Source organism: Tasmannia lanceolata, unplaced genomic scaffold (genome assembly GCF_043159265.1).
Source record: "Tasmannia lanceolata isolate RefF3 unplaced genomic scaffold, GAP_Taslan_0.1 ptg000011l, whole genome shotgun sequence".
Taxonomy (NCBI): domain Eukaryota; kingdom Viridiplantae; phylum Streptophyta; class Magnoliopsida; order Canellales; family Winteraceae; genus Tasmannia; species Tasmannia lanceolata.
The window spans coordinates 12,315,958-12,332,799 of record NW_027518688.1 but is presented as its reverse complement, the minus strand read 5'-3'; the positions used below and the strand labels follow the sequence as shown (position 1 = coordinate 12,332,799).

Genomic DNA, 16,842 nt, shown 5'->3' with positions numbered 1-16,842 from the left:
CCAAAGCAACAAAAGAGATGAATGAATTTCAAGGAGGAAGAGAGAAAGGGATGAATTTTCTAGCGAAAAAATAAAGGTTGTGCTTGCTTTGTTTTTATAGAAAAAGTTAGGGTTAAGAGAAAAATAGTAATTTCCCATTGAGAGCTCCCATCTTTAGTTATTTTCCAATTTGTGTTTTGACTTTCTCATTCTTTGATTTTCATACTGAACTTATTTCTAAACCTTATTTCTTGCAAGCTAAGCAATGCTAAATTACACAATAGAGATCCTTCAAGATCAATCTAGAAGCCATCTCACATAGGAAACTAGGTTCTATGAATGGTTTTCGTCCAAAAAGGGCTCCCAACGTTTGAGCTCGTTTTTGACCTATTTAGATGTTGTTTCAGGAAACGTCATAAACTAAAAAGTTGTAGATATTTTCGAGACGTTCGAAACAAGTATATTTTGTAAATTTGTTGGACGAGAAGGTAAAACGTTATGGCCGTTTTAGTAACCTGACCACACAAGCCCTTTCTAATTATAACTCTTTATTTCTTTATTATATTTTCAAAACAAATATGATGTCACCAATCACCTCTTCCCATGTTGGACATTTTTACATGTGGCCTCCTCATGTGGGGCGCCTACTTATGTGGCCGACCCACATGGGTGGGTCCACATGGATCCCCACCTTGTGGGCTTTAATCCAATGGGCCTTATGACATGTATTTTGGGTTTTTTTTTTTAATGAAAATTCAATAAAATCCTTTAAATTTAAAATTTTTATTGATGAACCCAACCCATATGACATTTATGGTGCACCATCGACATATGGTTCAATCACCCCCTTTAGGAAAAATAATTTTTCGGACCAAAATACCCCTATTCGACCATTACACATTCAAATGCAACCAAAGTACCCTCAAATTGGTTCACCCCTTGAAGGAGAAAGTTAAAAATGAAAAGTCTTTGTGGTCAAACTTCAAAAATAGAAACATTTAAAATTGAGTCATTTTGCTGGGAATATCAAACAGGATCATTTGGTACCCCCTGAAAATACCCAAAATGCCCTTGACACAAAATTTCCAAGTCAAGCGAAACCCCTGAGAAACTCTAAATTTAGCAGGCCTTCCAAAATTCATGAAATGATCTAAGATTCCTTAGACACACCCTAGAGTTCAAATGAAACATATTGGAAAAGATCAAAATACCCCTGGAGTGCAAGAATAAGGGAAACCCTGAGAAATCCAAATTTAGCAGGTCTTCCAAAACTAATGAAATTACTCATGATTTCTCAGCCATACCCTCAAGATGATTTTGGATATATAGGAAATGGTCGAAATATTTATAAGATGATGAAAATATGGATGCCCTATGAGTTTCTAAAAATAACAGGTACCTTAAAATACTTGAAATTTTTGAGGATTTTTCAGTCATACCTTAGAGATAATCTTTAGGCACACCAGGAATGACCAAGACAACCCCAAGTTACACAAAATGGGAAAAACCTTGAGATTCTTAAAATAGCAGCTTTTTTCAAAATTCATGGAGTCGCTATAGATTTCTCAGACACAACTCATGGGTCATACGAGACACATCGGGAATGACTAAAATACCCCTGTAGTGTAAATATGGGCAAAAATGAGGGTAACCTTGAAAATTCTAAAAATAACAGATTTTTTCGCTTACTCAGAAACTTGAAATTTCATCTTCCAGATACCATTGGAACACCCTAGAAACCTTTAGGATTGCGAATCAACTTTCAAACACCTAAAATGAGATGAAATCTACCCTATAGTGCATGGATGCCTAATCTATTGCGGAATATGGACTCGAGACTTGACAAACTACCAAATCTTTTGCCTTTTAAAGTGTAGCAAAATGGGGGTGTCTACACTTCACTGGCAGTGATATATTCTGCTTCAGTGGTAGAATCTATTGTGGTGTCTTGTTTACAACTCCTCCAAGATATCGCTCCACTAGCCAAAGTAAAAATAAACCTGAAGAAGACTTCATGTCATCAACATCAGACTGAAAGTCTGCGTCTGTAAAGCCAGAAACGACTAACTCGTCTGCCCCATAAACCAAACAATAATGTTTGGTTCTCCTAAGATATTTAAAATCATGTTTAACTGCTGTCCAATGCTCAGGACCTGGGTCTGACTGATATTTGTTGACTACACTTACAGAATGACAGATATCTGGCTTTGTACATAACATGGCGTACATAAGACTTCCCACAGCCGAAGCATAGGAAACTTTATTCATGCCTGAAAGGGATTAATCTCTTCTTGGAATCTGCCATATTAAACCTTACCAATATATTGTCTACGCAAGCCTCCTGTGATAGCCCAAGCTTCCTATTTTTCGGTCCCTAAATAATTTAAGTCCTAATATAAAGCCATAACTTTATGTTAGATAACATTCCTACATCATTCCTAATGAGTAGAATGACATCCACGTATAGAACCAAAAAGGTTTTGGCACTCCCATTGACCTTCTTGTATACACAAGCCTCATCAATATTTTGAAAGAAGCCAAACTCTTTGACTGCTTGATCAAAACGATGATTCCAACTGCGAGATGCTTGCTTTAATCCATAAATGGATCTCTACAACTTGCACACTTTCTGATTATCCTCTCCAGTAGCTTCAAAATCCTCTGGCTGGACCATATAAATATCTTCTTGAACAATTCCATTCAAGAAGGCGGTTTTGATGTCCATCTGCCAGATCTCATAATCATAATGTGCGGCGATAGCTAACAAAATCATGATGGACTTTAACATAGCTGCAGGTGAGAAGGTTTCCTCAGAATCAATTCCAGCCTTTTGAATATAACCCTTTGCCACAAGCCGTGCCTTGTAGGTCTCCACCTTTCCATCAGGGCCCTTCTTCCTCTTGAAGATCCATTTGCATCCAATGGGCTTAATACCCTCTGGTGGATCGACTAGAGTCCAGACCTTGTTGGAATACATAGAGTCCATTTCAGATTTCATAGCATCTAACCATTTTCTCGCATTGATGTCTAACATCGCCTCTCTATAGTTAAGGGGATATCTGTAGACACCCCATTTTGACCATGCCCTAAACATTCCAATTTTGTGTAAAACCCCATTAAATCATTGAGATAGGGCCCCAAACTTCACCCTAAGCTAGCGTAGGATCCTACCAAGCTCCTTGCAAAATTTCGTCAAAATCGGAGTGCGTTCGCCTAGCGAACGAACCGCGAGAAGACTGTAGTGTAAACCAAAAAGGGGAGTAGATTATCCTAGAGGTGGTTGTCCAAGTAAGAAAAAGGGGTCGAATTTATCACTCTCTTATATATAAAAAATCCATCGGGCAAAAACAGAGGAGAGAGTTCATTTTCGTCTGAAAATTTTAGAAAAATCTCAGAGAGAAAAAGAGAAAATCTGAAACCTTAAATCCATTTCCCTCTTCTTCTCCGATGGTTTTTCCAGCGAAGCTCCGGTCACGATCCATTTTCTCAGGCAAGATCTTGTCAATTCGTCTTCATCTTCTCCGATCGATCCAATCGGATTCCGGCCTAACTCCGATCAATCCAACCCTTAGATCTGCAGAGAGGGGAAAATGGGGTTTCTCGTTTAGATATTCTCCGATCCCTCCGGCCATCTTCGCTCCTCCATTGCCGATCTCAACCATCTCAATGCTATCTTCTTCCTCATTGTTACCAGAATCTGTCCTCCATTCCGACGAATCTCCGGCTGGCTGATTCATTCTCGCCGGTAAAAATAAATTCTCCAGATTTGATCTCTCCGGCAAGCTCCATAGTTTCCGATCCTCTTCTCCGGTGAGATTGGCGCCGGATCTCTGACCTCCAGGTGTAGATCTCTTCCCCTTTCTTACTTTTTCCGATCATACTCTCCGATCAAATAAAGCTCTAGATCCATACATTTCGAACTCAAATCTGCTCATCTCTATCCTTAACTTCAGTTTTCCCTAATTTTGGATAACTTTCATTCAGTTTCAATCAATTTTCAACCAAGATCTGAAAAACAAAGAGCAGAGCAGGAAAAATGGTTTTCTTTTGTTTGAAATTAGGGTTCTTGTTGAATATTTCGATTCTAATCGATGTATTTTCTCGTTGATTTTTTTTGAATACTGGAGTATCGATTCTCGCTGCCAGTAATCACTATGGCCAAAATATTCTCTTGAACCTATCATTTCTCCTGTTAGAGAAAGAAAATGGATTTTCTATTTTTCACCAGTAGAAAAATCGTAGATCTTGAGAAATCTATCGACAATACCCCTGAAAATCCGTTGATTCCAATCGATTCAATTCCTTCCAAATTCCTCCTCTATCAGAAATCCGTCCAGTCGTCGACAGGAGACATTAGCTATTTGCAGAAGTTCTTTCTATTGCATGTTGGCGGGAGATTGCCTCTTCATTTACAAGAAGATTTTTGTGGAACTGCTCTTTTAAGTATAGAATGGCTCTGTATTGATCCGAGAAGAACTGCTGTAGGAGTTTGATTTGGACCTTGAGGCCCTTACGTGGTGTCTGGAAAACAATGTGAATAAGATCGGGCCTGATGGGTATTCTTGAATATCCCTGTTCCATGGAAATGTTTTGCAACCTTTTGAGGCCAGCCTTGTGAGATACAAACTTCAAGATCTCGTTGAAAACATAAGTTTGAATGGACGTGAAGGGTGTGCAGAGACTGCTGAGGAGGTTATTGAATCCCACTCTACTAATCAAGCGAGCACTGGCAATTCTATTGATTATGAGGTTAAGAAAAAAAAAAAAAAAAAAAAACTGCTCACTGCCAGCTAGAGACATCGTATGTGCTTTCAATTACAGCTGTTGCTGCCTCCAAAGGCAGTGCAAGCTAAGGCTTAAAAGGAGATTTTTCAAGTTTTACATATGTCTAGGAGCAAGCTGAGTTTGATATTATAAATCGCACAACAAGAATTAGCCTCCACTTTCATCTTGGAAAGAAGCAGCAGACACTTCGCCATGCATTTTGCTATAATTGGAGGCTGTGATCATTGCCAGAAATCAAGGATTGCTTGGAAGAGGCTGGATTCCGATCTGTGCATTTTTGGATTCGAGAGATGCCGGATACACGAGAAAGCGAAAACTCAGAGGAATTTGATGTTGGTCGTGATGTTAAATACAAGGAGGCCTGGCATTATTGCTCAATCAAACCATCTTGTTGCACTTTGAGAGCCACCAGGTGTTAGGCAAATTGATGGCGAATGGAGTGGATCGATGGAGTTTGTCGTTCCTCTAGCTGATTCTTTAGTGTTCTTTCCCATTAACATCTGGTGATATATTGGTGTTGAGCGGAATTCCGGTAAGCTCTCCAGACATGTATTATGGCTAATTACTCGTCGTTCATGGCCTTCGCCAGATGCTAACAGCACAGGTATATCTATTTCATTGTCTTGGCTATTGCTTGTGTAACTTTAGCAGATTCTTAGTATTTCCATTAGATGAAGCCATTTTATTTATTTGTGTTTGCTCTGCCATGCTGTTACTTGTATAATTGTGATATCTAAAGGGTTGCGCATTTCATGCCTTGACTAGCATATTTACACAGTGAGTTATGCTATCTAAAATCTTGAGGAGTTTCAGAATGATGAAGGACAGTTTTATGGCTGATGTTTCTAAATTCCATGGGTCAAATAATCATATATAGTGAATGCCAAGAAAACATAGCGTTATATGATATGTGATGTTAATGATGCATTTGTTGCCGCTAAAATTGGCGTTTTGAATTGAGACAAGGTATTGTGTGTTTGACTATCAAGTTTTGGTTATGTAAGTGAATTTGTGATATGCTTGGATACTAACCGTTTAGAGTTTGGGGATTATGTTGGCAAAGCAACTGTAATGTGGGATTTGCATGTACAAGGGTGTGAATATGTTTACTTATCATTGCTCAAAAGTTATACATTTGTTGATTAACAGTGTGTAAAATGAACCGTTTGGTTGATGGAATGTCTTAGACAAAAAATAGTTAATGAAATGATATTTTGTACTAAAATGATCTCATTCATATCTCATTTTATCAATTGCTTTGACTTTGGTGGAGGCAACAAAAATTTGTTCATTAGGAGCCTTGTCATTGCCAGGGCGATGAAGGAGTTATCCCAAGCCCATCTTTTAGGGTGATGCAAATATCATTTAATGTGTTTCTATAATCTGTTGGAAATTTAATATTTCTCTTTCATCTTATAGTTTTGAGTTAGATTCTGAAGATAAATGGATTATTCAGGTATGATTATCTCAAAGCTTCTTATACTCATTATTTATTTTATTTAATTAAATTGTTTAATAGGAAGAAGGAGATCAGATGACTACTCTATTCGATATTATCGACATGAGTACTGTCTGATCTCAAGGCGGGATTAGAAATATTATCATGTGTATATGATATCAGATGATTACTTTGGCATCATCTGATTTCATTGGAGTCCCCGTATTGGGGTTTGTGGATGGTTTTGAAGTGTTTGATGTTGTTTTTACTTTATTAGGCTATCCAGCGGCTGGTCTGGACTAATTAATGTTATTTATCATTTTATGATTGCTATTAGATTGTATATTTTTCTTTGCTTGGCAATTGATTTATTTTTAGAATAAAATTTACGATTATCTGATAGCCTTTTCTTCTCTTTTTGATAGACTAACACAGTCTTATAGATTTCTGTTAAGATTCTTTGATATTAGAATTCCCTCTCGTTGAAAGGGCGATGAAGGCGCTAGCCCAAGCCTATCTCTAGGGGACTTGCACAGTCCAAATAGCATTCTATTTTCTCAAAAGACTTGCCTAGTCTTTTAGATCCAAATCTTTGGAGACAGGCATTGTCTCATTAATGAATCAACCTAAGTTAACCTCTAGAAGATTGCCTCTAGTCTCATAGGTGCTAAACCTCATCTTTGTGCGTCTCTTGGTTTTTGGAAGAACACCTTGCTCGGCTTGGCATCATACCCCTTACCTTATGGGTATTGGGTTGCACATTTGTTGCACCCTAGGGCTAGGTAGCTGTCCGGCCCGGCTGAGTGTTTTACCTTTGCCAAATTTGCACAAGGTCTCTTTTTCCTTGTTAGTATTTTTCTCTATCTTACCTATATGTCTAAGAGACTTGCCCAGTCTCATTAGCATCTTCCTCTTTGTGCATCATTTGGTTTTGGGAGAACATCCTACTCGGCTTGGCATCATACCCCTTACCCTTACGGGTATTGGGTTGCACATTTGTTGCACCCTAGGGCTAGGTAGCTGTCCGGCCCGGCTGGATGTTTTTATCTTTGCCAAATATGCACAAGGTCTTTCCTTATTACTTGTGAGCTTTATCTTAGCTTGATAGTCTCACTAGCACCCTTCTTTATCTCATTTTCTTTTAGGAGACAGGCTTTGTCTCATTAGCACCTCCTTCTTAGAATCCTTTTTTCAGAGTCAGTCCTTTGCCTAGGAGTCTGTCCTTAGCTAGAGAGTCTATCTTTCTTTCAGGTTTCAGTCCTATCATCATAGGGGTTAGGATTTTATCCAACCTCTCATCAAATCTTGTGTTTTTCTATCCGCTCTTGTAAGGTATAGGATGCTGTCCAACCCTTGCAGAGTCGTGTTTCTGTTCTTTCTCCCGCAAAGCATAGGATGCTGTCCAACCTTTGCGGGATTTCAGGAGTCTGTCCTCCCCTTATGATGATAGGATTCAGTCCTCTTGCATCAAAAACTCAAAAAATACTATAAAACAACCAAAATATCAAAAACATCTGAAAAGCTAAAAATCTCAAAAATCTTGAGTCATTTAGAAGTAGTTAGGAAAATCGTTTCCGAACTACGTTGGCTTGATCCCTTTCAACAGGGTACGTAGTGCAGCTTGGGATCCACATCCCAAGTCCAGCCAAACTTTTAAAAATAAGCATTTTAAATCTTTCAAAATTACAAAAATCTTTCAAAATATTATTTTTTCGAAAGGATCTTCCTTTAGAGTTAGGTGGTTGACCTAGTTAGAGAGTTTTTGAGTCGGGAGTTACTCCCTCATTCGTTGTTTGTTTGTTGTGTGTTTTATTTGTTTGTGTTAGAGTTAGGAGTGAGTCCTAGTTAGGAGTTTTATGCCTCCGTCCGGTCAGTTGGCGATCCACATCGCCAATTGATGACTAGGTCTAAGATGCGATAGATCCTACTGTTTTCCTTAGGATATACAGCCTAGCTACACATAGATTATAGGAACCACCTGCATTAGCTTAGGGCTAACCTGCATTTAGTTAGGGCATATAGGGTGTCCTAAAATCTATAATCCATTGGAATTTAAATAATCACACAAGAAGCTTTAAAAACTAGTCTGGTCTTTTAGATCAAGTCTAGGATAGAGGTCTAGATGTCTTAGGCATCATAGCTTAGAATAGGTGCGAAGAACTACGTTGCCTTGATTCTCGTGGAGGCGGGGATACGTAGGCTTCTTTGGATGAACATCAGTTCATCTAAAGACTCGGGCCTAGGTATAGATTAGAGTCTTAGGGTCGTATGGTATCGAGTCATTTTCTATGTTTTGCAGTGTTTTCTTACTTTATTGCGCAGACCTTATACTTTTTTGGTATGTCATGCATGTGTTTGCACACCAGAACTTAGACACCCATTAGGCATGTCACTTATAACCTAGTTATTCTCAGGTGACACTTTTATTTCTTTTATGTGTGTTTATTATTCCTCCGAGACATGCATGATTAGATAGACGTCTTCTCGGAGATTTGTGTTCCCATTTCATATGATTCTCGTCCAAAACTCTTCAAAATTATTAAGTAAATGGCATAAGAGACCAGGTGTTTGCACTTGGGCGGATGAGGTGCTCTTTAGACCTTCCGAATTCGTAACCAGGCACGAACCTTATTTTATATCTCTGGTTATCCGTTGCAACAGAGCATAGTATGGGATCCAGGGCCCATTTGCCTTTTTCCTTGGATGGCGACTCTTCTTTGTTTAAGGTACGCCTCGAATCTGGGCTAGTCCCCGAATCGAGAGGTATCTCACCTTTGTATCGCCACTCATGCTGTGAGAGGCATTTTTCTTTCGAGAGTTCCTTGGTAGAGCTCTCCATTCACGTGGATGATCCATAGAGACTGTTCGCCACGTGGGGGCACGTCTCCCACCGCCGCCTCTCTCGGATCGGGGTCCACAGGCTGGCGACTCTGCTGGGGAGTTCTTGGAACATTGCCTAACTCTGTTAAAATGCCATTTGTTAATAATTTTGAAGAATTTTGGGCTAAAATCATTATAAATGGGAATTCAATCGCTTAGAATCCAGGGGCACCAGATGGGTGTTTAAAACAAGGGATTCACACACTGCACAGCATACATCATTTTTTTTTTTTTTTTTTTCTCTTTTATTGATTTTCTTATTATTAGCTCCATGGGATAGATATAATGCGTACCTCATGGGATATCACTATCCAGATGGTGCTGTTGTATCTATTACCAAGCTATGCGCCAGTGCTGCAGTCGTAAACACTAGGCGTACTTGTGTTTACAGCAGCCGATGAGCAATGAAGCATACTATGTATAACACTAGGCGTACTTGTGTTATACATTTTAAGTATGGATCATAAGCATAGTACCCGATATATTGAGTCCGGAGCTCTACTTTCATTTTACATATATTATGTACATGAATATATTTGTTGATTTAGTAAAACCCAATTAGGATCTGCATGTGCTTATATATATATTGTATTCATATAAGGACGAACATGTATTGCTTATACATGTTGAAGCCTAGATTTAGGAACCATATCCTATCCATAGATTATTGTAGCTCACCTTATGTGGCTACAACGCAGTCCTAGTACACTCACATGTCTGTCTTGAGTCAAGTGTCTTGACTCTGCGGGATTATATTTAGGGCTGGTGCCCCTGGTTAGGATATATATGTATATATGTATATATTTGATTATTAGATTAGGGCTTACTCCTTTGTAATGTTTCCTATCTAATCCAATCAGTCATTTTCTTTGAGATTTAGATTTGGTCAGTGACTTCTATTTGTCATCGTTATGACCATGGTCTTTGTTCTGATCTTTCGATCATAGATCTGGTTCATACCTTGTATCATTGATCCTATATGTGCATTATTAGATTAGGGTTTACCTCTTAGTTAGGTTCTCCTTCGTAATCTAATCAATCCTTTCTATTTTATCCATTATGTGGATAATTATTAGATTATTGGCTCTTTATCAATAATCTATCCCGTGATCTATTGTTCATAAAATTGATCCATGTTTTTCATTGTGAATTTACATTATTAGATTAGGGTTTACCTCTTAGTTAGGTTTTCATTCTTAATCTAATCAATTATCCCTATCTATTCATTCTTTTAGATTATGATCAGATCGATGACTTCTAATCATCATTCTTATGGTCACGATCTATCCTTCGATCTTTTGGTTGCAAATTCAACCCATCTATAAATGTCGTCATTCATGATCAGTCCCTAATTTGATCACATCCCTCTGATGACCATATTCTGTTTTCCACTCATGAGCCTATCTTGCCACCATCATTTGAGTGTAAGTATCCTTGCTGGGGGACCTATACTACCGAGTTTATCCATATACCCTCGGGATGACTTGTGGGGTCCTTTTGTGTGGCCGTCATGCTGCCAAATTTTACCCAACACATTTTCAGTGTGATCGCCATCTTTTGGAGTTGTTGATGAGTCATGTGTCTTTCTTACCATGACCCTTCTTACAATTGTTATGCTGTTGGTTCTTACCCACGGGAGAGATGTGTTTGTATTATCTCTTGTTTCAACTTGTGTATATCATTTTCACGAGATTGTCTCACACTAAAATTAGTGTTTGTCATTTCCATGACAGGAGTCAGACCTAATTGACTTCACCCATTTGTTGAACCAGTTTCCTTTCATTTCACTCAGCCAGGTCAACAGAACCTATACCAGGGTTAAACTCCCAGTTATGAACATCATTGAGGAAGGGGTGCTACCCACAAACTTTCAGTGCCAGTGCATTACTGACGAAGAAGTGTCCTGTTTTGTTAGGTTTGTCTTTCATTGAGTGTACACCAACTTTTCTCTCTCAAAGTTGGTAAGTCTCATTTGTCGATAAAAAAAAAAAAATGTGTCGTGTCTGTCAATCTTCCTCATTTACAGTCAGTGTTTTATTTTCTGTCAAGCAGATGTAAAGCCTATAGAGGCATTCCAAGAATCATTAATGTACTTGGAGTTTTCAATTCAATAAAACATTTGCTTTTGTATCTTCAATGTCTTGTGATTCACTCTTAGATCTAATGTTTAAAGTAACTAAAGACACCCTTCTCGAATGAGAATGCAGACGAAATTCCCCTCGAGATCTGAAACATGATCAAACGAGAGGAAGAGCGTCGAGCATAGCCACTCAAAGAAGAAATCAAAGCTGTTGATAGTGGTATTGAAATCCGAAACTCGGGAAAGATGGATTGGCAAAACTTTATCTCCCGAGGAGAGCGAGGAATTGATAAACCTGTTTTTAGGGGTTTGAGGTAGTCTTGCTTGATCCTATAAGGATAAACCAAGTGAACGCCCTGTTGTTGTGAAAAGCAAGATTCTATCGGCTTTAAAGCAAAAATTCAAGAGAGTGAAGCATCAGACATCCAGTCAAGCTGATGAGAAATTTAGCAAAGACTTTCAGAAAATGAAGTCATCAATTTGAGCCTGAAAAGTGCACTTGAGTTGCATGTTTTCAATGAGATTCCGATGTGGAATACTTCAAGAATAGGGACATTCCTAATGTCTAAAAGCAAAGAAATACAAGAAGGAGAAGGGAATGTGTCACTAAGACAACTCCTTAGAAAAATCAAAGACCCAAGTGATGGAGTCTATGAGATAGATTGAATATCAGAATTGTCTCCGACATTTGGAGATTGTCGAGAGCGGTATAATCTTGAGCATAAATTCAAGATATTCGAGAAGCGCACAAGTTTAAGTGGAGCATCGTGGTTGAAGGCTTGCTTGCAAATACCGCCAGACTCTCGAAAAAAATAAATAAATAAAAATTCAAAGTCTTGAACCTTAAACATTAAAAAGCTTGTACATCAAAACACCAGGAGGCCATCTTTGGACGTTTGAGCCTTTATAGCCAAAATCCCAATGTTTAAAAATCCTTTTGTGAGCCTTTTGAGCCAATATTTTAAAACCAAATAATTCTTTCAACCACATTATAAACCAGGGGCATTTTATGCACCTGAACTACGTCATGACCTGATCCCCAACTCTTAGGGGGTACGTAGGCAACCTGATCAACTCAGGTTTGGTCAAAACCTTGAGGATAAAAGCTAAATCATTCCCCTTTCAAAACTTTGAAGCTAAAAAGCTAAACCATTCTTTGTAAACCCCAAAGCGAACTACGCGGATCTGATCCTCCATTTTTGGGGTACGTAGGTAGTCTGGCAAGACCAGATTCGGTCCAAATCGTTTGAACTTTTGATATCTAACCCTTTTGAACCCGAACCTACCTATAAAGTTCCTCTGGTGAAACGAGCAAAGGTTCAAGGCAATTAAAAAAAAAAAAAAAACAGAAGGAAATGAAAAGAACGAGAGTCTGAAGACCCACTAGGTTGAAAACCCGAAAGGGCAGCCTAGAATCGTGCGTTTGCTAAGTCGATAACCAAATGAGATGGCTTATGCAAAATGAGGGTAGCGGTCTACTGGATTGAAAAATTGAAGAGGCAATCCAGTCAGAGGCGAAGACTTCCCACAAAAAGTGAGCTGATAAGGCATGGAAGGAGTTCCTCGATTATGGAGAACTTTGGCGTTTGAATAGTGTGAGAATTCCAGGCAAAAGCTGAGGCAAATGGTTTGCTAGACCAGAAACCAGGAATGCTATAATCATGAGTTCCCACCAGAGGAAACTCGAAGAGATGAAGAAGCAATCACTGCACAGGGCAGGATCTTGGAATCCAAGTAGTGTCAGTGAGACTTACTTTGACACCCTTTCTAAACTAGGGGCATTAAAACTGAGCAATCCAAAGGGGGTAATAACCATGACAAAAATCCTGATGGAGGAAATTAGTGCCTCTTGACATGGTTTTCGAAATTATTCTGAGAGCGGCTAGCCTTACCATTTAAAAATACACATCAGGTTTAAGGGTGAATCAAAAGTGAGTCGAGTCCCTTGAATAATGTACATCTTCTTTGATAGAGTCCTTGAAAGTCTGTTCCTCATTCATATTCGTTTTCCTTTAAGGTCTAAGTCATCTGGCACTGGAAGAATGGGTGTATACTTTCTGAATTGATAAAAATGAATAGACCCTGGTTTAAGTACCAGAGAAAGGCGGGAAATATCCTGTTCAGAAATGTTGAAGATGTCAAATTTCAAGCAGAAGGTGGTGGAAAGAGCGAACCTCAAATAGTGGTCAATGAAAGGAGAAGTCTTTGAGCTTAGCCATTATCCCATCTTTATTCCAAAGAAAGAACCTATACAAACCCAAATTTTCCTACCTATCCTGGTTTTACTTTCCTTGGGACTCTTGTTATGGAAGTACAATACACTAGGGGCATCTTTTATGACTTGCGTCATAAAAGATATCAAGAAAAAAGGCAATCAGTGTCAATGTCTTCAGTAAGTTGAGATAAGAGATGTAAGAGTATATCTCGAACCAAACTTCTAAACTCCTTAGACGAGTCCACTCTCCTGAAGAGTCAACTTCCCAAGAAAAATCAATTTCCTCAGTGGAGTTTAGAATTTGCTCCCCAACCTTCTAACCTCAGCATAATGCTTTTTATCTGTTAAAGAAAGGTCAATACCTGGAATTTTCTTCAAGTTTCTTGAGTTTTATCTTCAGCAAAGATCATGCATTTTCAATCATTCTTGGCGAAGAATGACTTATTCACCTTGTGAAATCGATCGAGGTTGGTCATTTCTTTCACCATTTGAAAGATTTTAAAAGATGTTTTTGCCAATGGCTCCGCGATTTGGAGTTTGGTCATTTCTTTCACCATTTGAAAGATTTTAAAAGATGTTTTTGCCAATGGCTCCGCGATTTGGAGTTTGGTCATTTCTTTCACCATTTGAAAGATTTTAAAAGATGTTTTTGCCAATGGCTCCGCGATTTGGAGTTTGGTCATTTCTTTCACAATTTGAAAGATTTTAAAAGATGTTTTTGTCAATGGCTCCGCGATTTGGAGTTTGGTCATTTCTTTCACAATTTGAAAGATTTTAAAAGATGTTTTTGCCAATGGCTCCGCGATTTGGAGTTTGGTCATTTCTTTCACAATTTGAAAGATTTTAAAAGATGTTTTTGCCAATGGCTCCGCGATTTGGAGTTTGGTCATTTCTTTCACCATTTGAAAGATTTTAAAAGATGTTTTTGCCAATGGCTCCGCGATTTGGAGTTTGGTCATTTCTTTCACCATTTGAAAGATTTTAAAAGATGTTTTTGCCAATGGCTCCGCGATTTGGAGTTTGGTCATTTCTTTCACAATTTGAAAGATTTTAAAAGATGTTTTTGCCAATGGCTCCGCGATTTGGAGTTTGGTCATTTCTTTCACAATTTGAAAGATTTTAAAAGATGTTTTTGCCAATGGCTCCGCGATTTGGAGTTTGGTCATTTCTTTCACAATTTGAAAGATTTTAAAAGATGTTTTTGCCAATGGCTCCGCGATTTGGAGTTTGGTCATTTCTTTCACAATTTGAAAGATTTTAAAAGATGTTTTTGCCAATGGCTCCGCGATTTGGAGTTTGGTCATTTCTTTCACCATTTGAAAGATTTTAAAAGATGTTTTTGCCAATGGCTCCGCGATTTGGAGTTTGGTCATTTCTTTCACCATTTGAAAGATTTTAAAAGCTATTTTCGCCAATGGCTCCGCGATTTGGAGTTTGGTCATTTCTTTCACCATTTGAAAGATTTTAAAAGCTGTTTTCGCCAATGGCTCCACGATTTGGAGTTTGGTCTTTTCTTTCACCATTTGAAAGATTTTAAAAGATGTTTTCGCCAATGGCTCCGCGATTTGGAGTTTGGTCTTTTCTTTCACCATTTGAAAGATTTTAAAAAATGTTTTCGCCATGGCATTCTAAGTCCGTTTTCACACGGCATTCAAGGTAATCAAGTCCGTTTTCACACGGCATTCAAAGTCCGTTTTCACACGGCATTCCAGTCATTTTTAAGTCCATTTTCACATGGCATTCAAGTCCGTTTTCACACGGCATTCAAAGGTATTCAAGTCCGTTTTCACACGGCATTCAAGTATTTCAAGTCCGTTTTCACACGGCATTCAAGTCATTTAAGTCCATTTTCACATGGCATTCTGAGTCCGTTTTCACACGGCATTCAAAGTCATTTCAAGTCCGTTTTCACACGGCATTCAAAGTCATTTCAAGTCCGTTTTCACACGGCATTCAAGTCATTTCAAGTCCGTTTTCACACGGCATTCAAGCATTCCAAGTCCGTTTTCACACGGCATTTCAGATTCATTTTTTCTTCAAATTTCAAGATTCATTCATAATCAAATCTATCCTTTAATATTTTGCAAGAGAGGCTATCTCGTCAATATGTACTGAGTTAAGAGTTGGAGAGGCTATCTCACCAGCGTTTGCAGAGTCAGAGTCCGGCGAAAGGCTATTTCACCGTATTATCTTTGTCAATATCATTTTCAAAAATAAAAATCAAAATTTGATTTGCTTTCTTTTTCGGGTCGGCCAAAATGGTTTGTCTGTTTAGCTTTGACATTCGCGTGACAAGCACGCTCTGCCAAAGAGGGGCATCTGTAGACACCCCATTTTGACCATGCCCTAAACATTCCAATTTTGTGTAAAACCCCATTAAATCATTGAGATAGGGCCCCAAACTTCACCCTAAGCTAGCGTAGGATCCTACCAAGCTCCTTGCAAAATTTCGTCAAAATCGGAGTGCGTTCGCCTAGCGAACGAACCGCGAGAAGACTGTAGTGTAAACCAAAAAGGGGAGTAGATTATCCTAGAGGTGGTTGTCCAAGTAAGAAAAAGGGGTCGAATTTATCACTCTCTTATATATAAAAAATCCATCGGGCAAAAACAGAGGAGAGAGTTCATTTTCGTCTGAAAATTTTAGAAAAATCTCAGAGAGAAAAAGAGAAAATCTGAAACCTTAAATCCATTTCCCTCTTCTTCTCCGATGGTTTTTCCAGCGAAGCTCCGGTCACGATCCATTTTCTCAGGCAAGATCTTGTCAATTCGTCTTCATCTTCTCCGATCGATCCAATCGGATTCCGGCCTAACTCCGATCAATCCAACCCTTAGATCTGCAGAGAGGGGAAAATGGGGTTTCTCGTTTAGATATTCTCCGATCCCTCCGGCCATCTTCGCTCCTCCATTGCCGATCTCAACCATCTCAATGCTATCTTCTTCCTCATTGTTACCAGAATCTGTCCTCCATTCCGACGAATCTCCGGCTGGCTGATTCATTCTCGCCGGTAAAAATAAATTCTCCAGATTTGATCTCTCCGGCAAGCTCCATAGTTTCCGATCCTCTTCTCCGGTGAGATTGGCGCCGGATCTCTGACCTCCAGGTGTAGATCTCTTCCCCTTTCTTACTTTTTCCGATCATACTCTCCGATCAAATAAAGCTCTAGATCCATACATTTCGAACTCAAATCTGCTCATCTCTATCCTTAACTTCAGTTTTCCCTAATTTTGGATAACTTTCATTCAGTTTCAATCAATTTTCAACCAAGATCTGAAAAACAAAGAGCAGAGCAGGAAAAATGGTTTTCTTTTGTTTGAAATTAGGGTTCTTGTTGAATATTTCGATTCTAATCGATGTATTTTCTCGTTGATTTTTTTTGAATACTGGAGTATCGATTCTCGCTGCCAGTAATCACTATGGCCAAAATATTCTCTTGAACCTATCATTTCTCCTGTTAGAGAAAGAAA

The 16,842-nt window shown here is 38.7% G+C and overlaps 1 pseudogene; it reads left to right on the top strand.

The window, feature by feature from the left end:
- Positions 1-4,184: 4,184 nt before the first annotated feature.
- On the top strand, positions 4,185-5,183 carry LOC143885882 (uncharacterized; annotated as a pseudogene).
- The last annotated feature ends 11,659 nt before the right edge of the window (positions 5,184-16,842 follow it).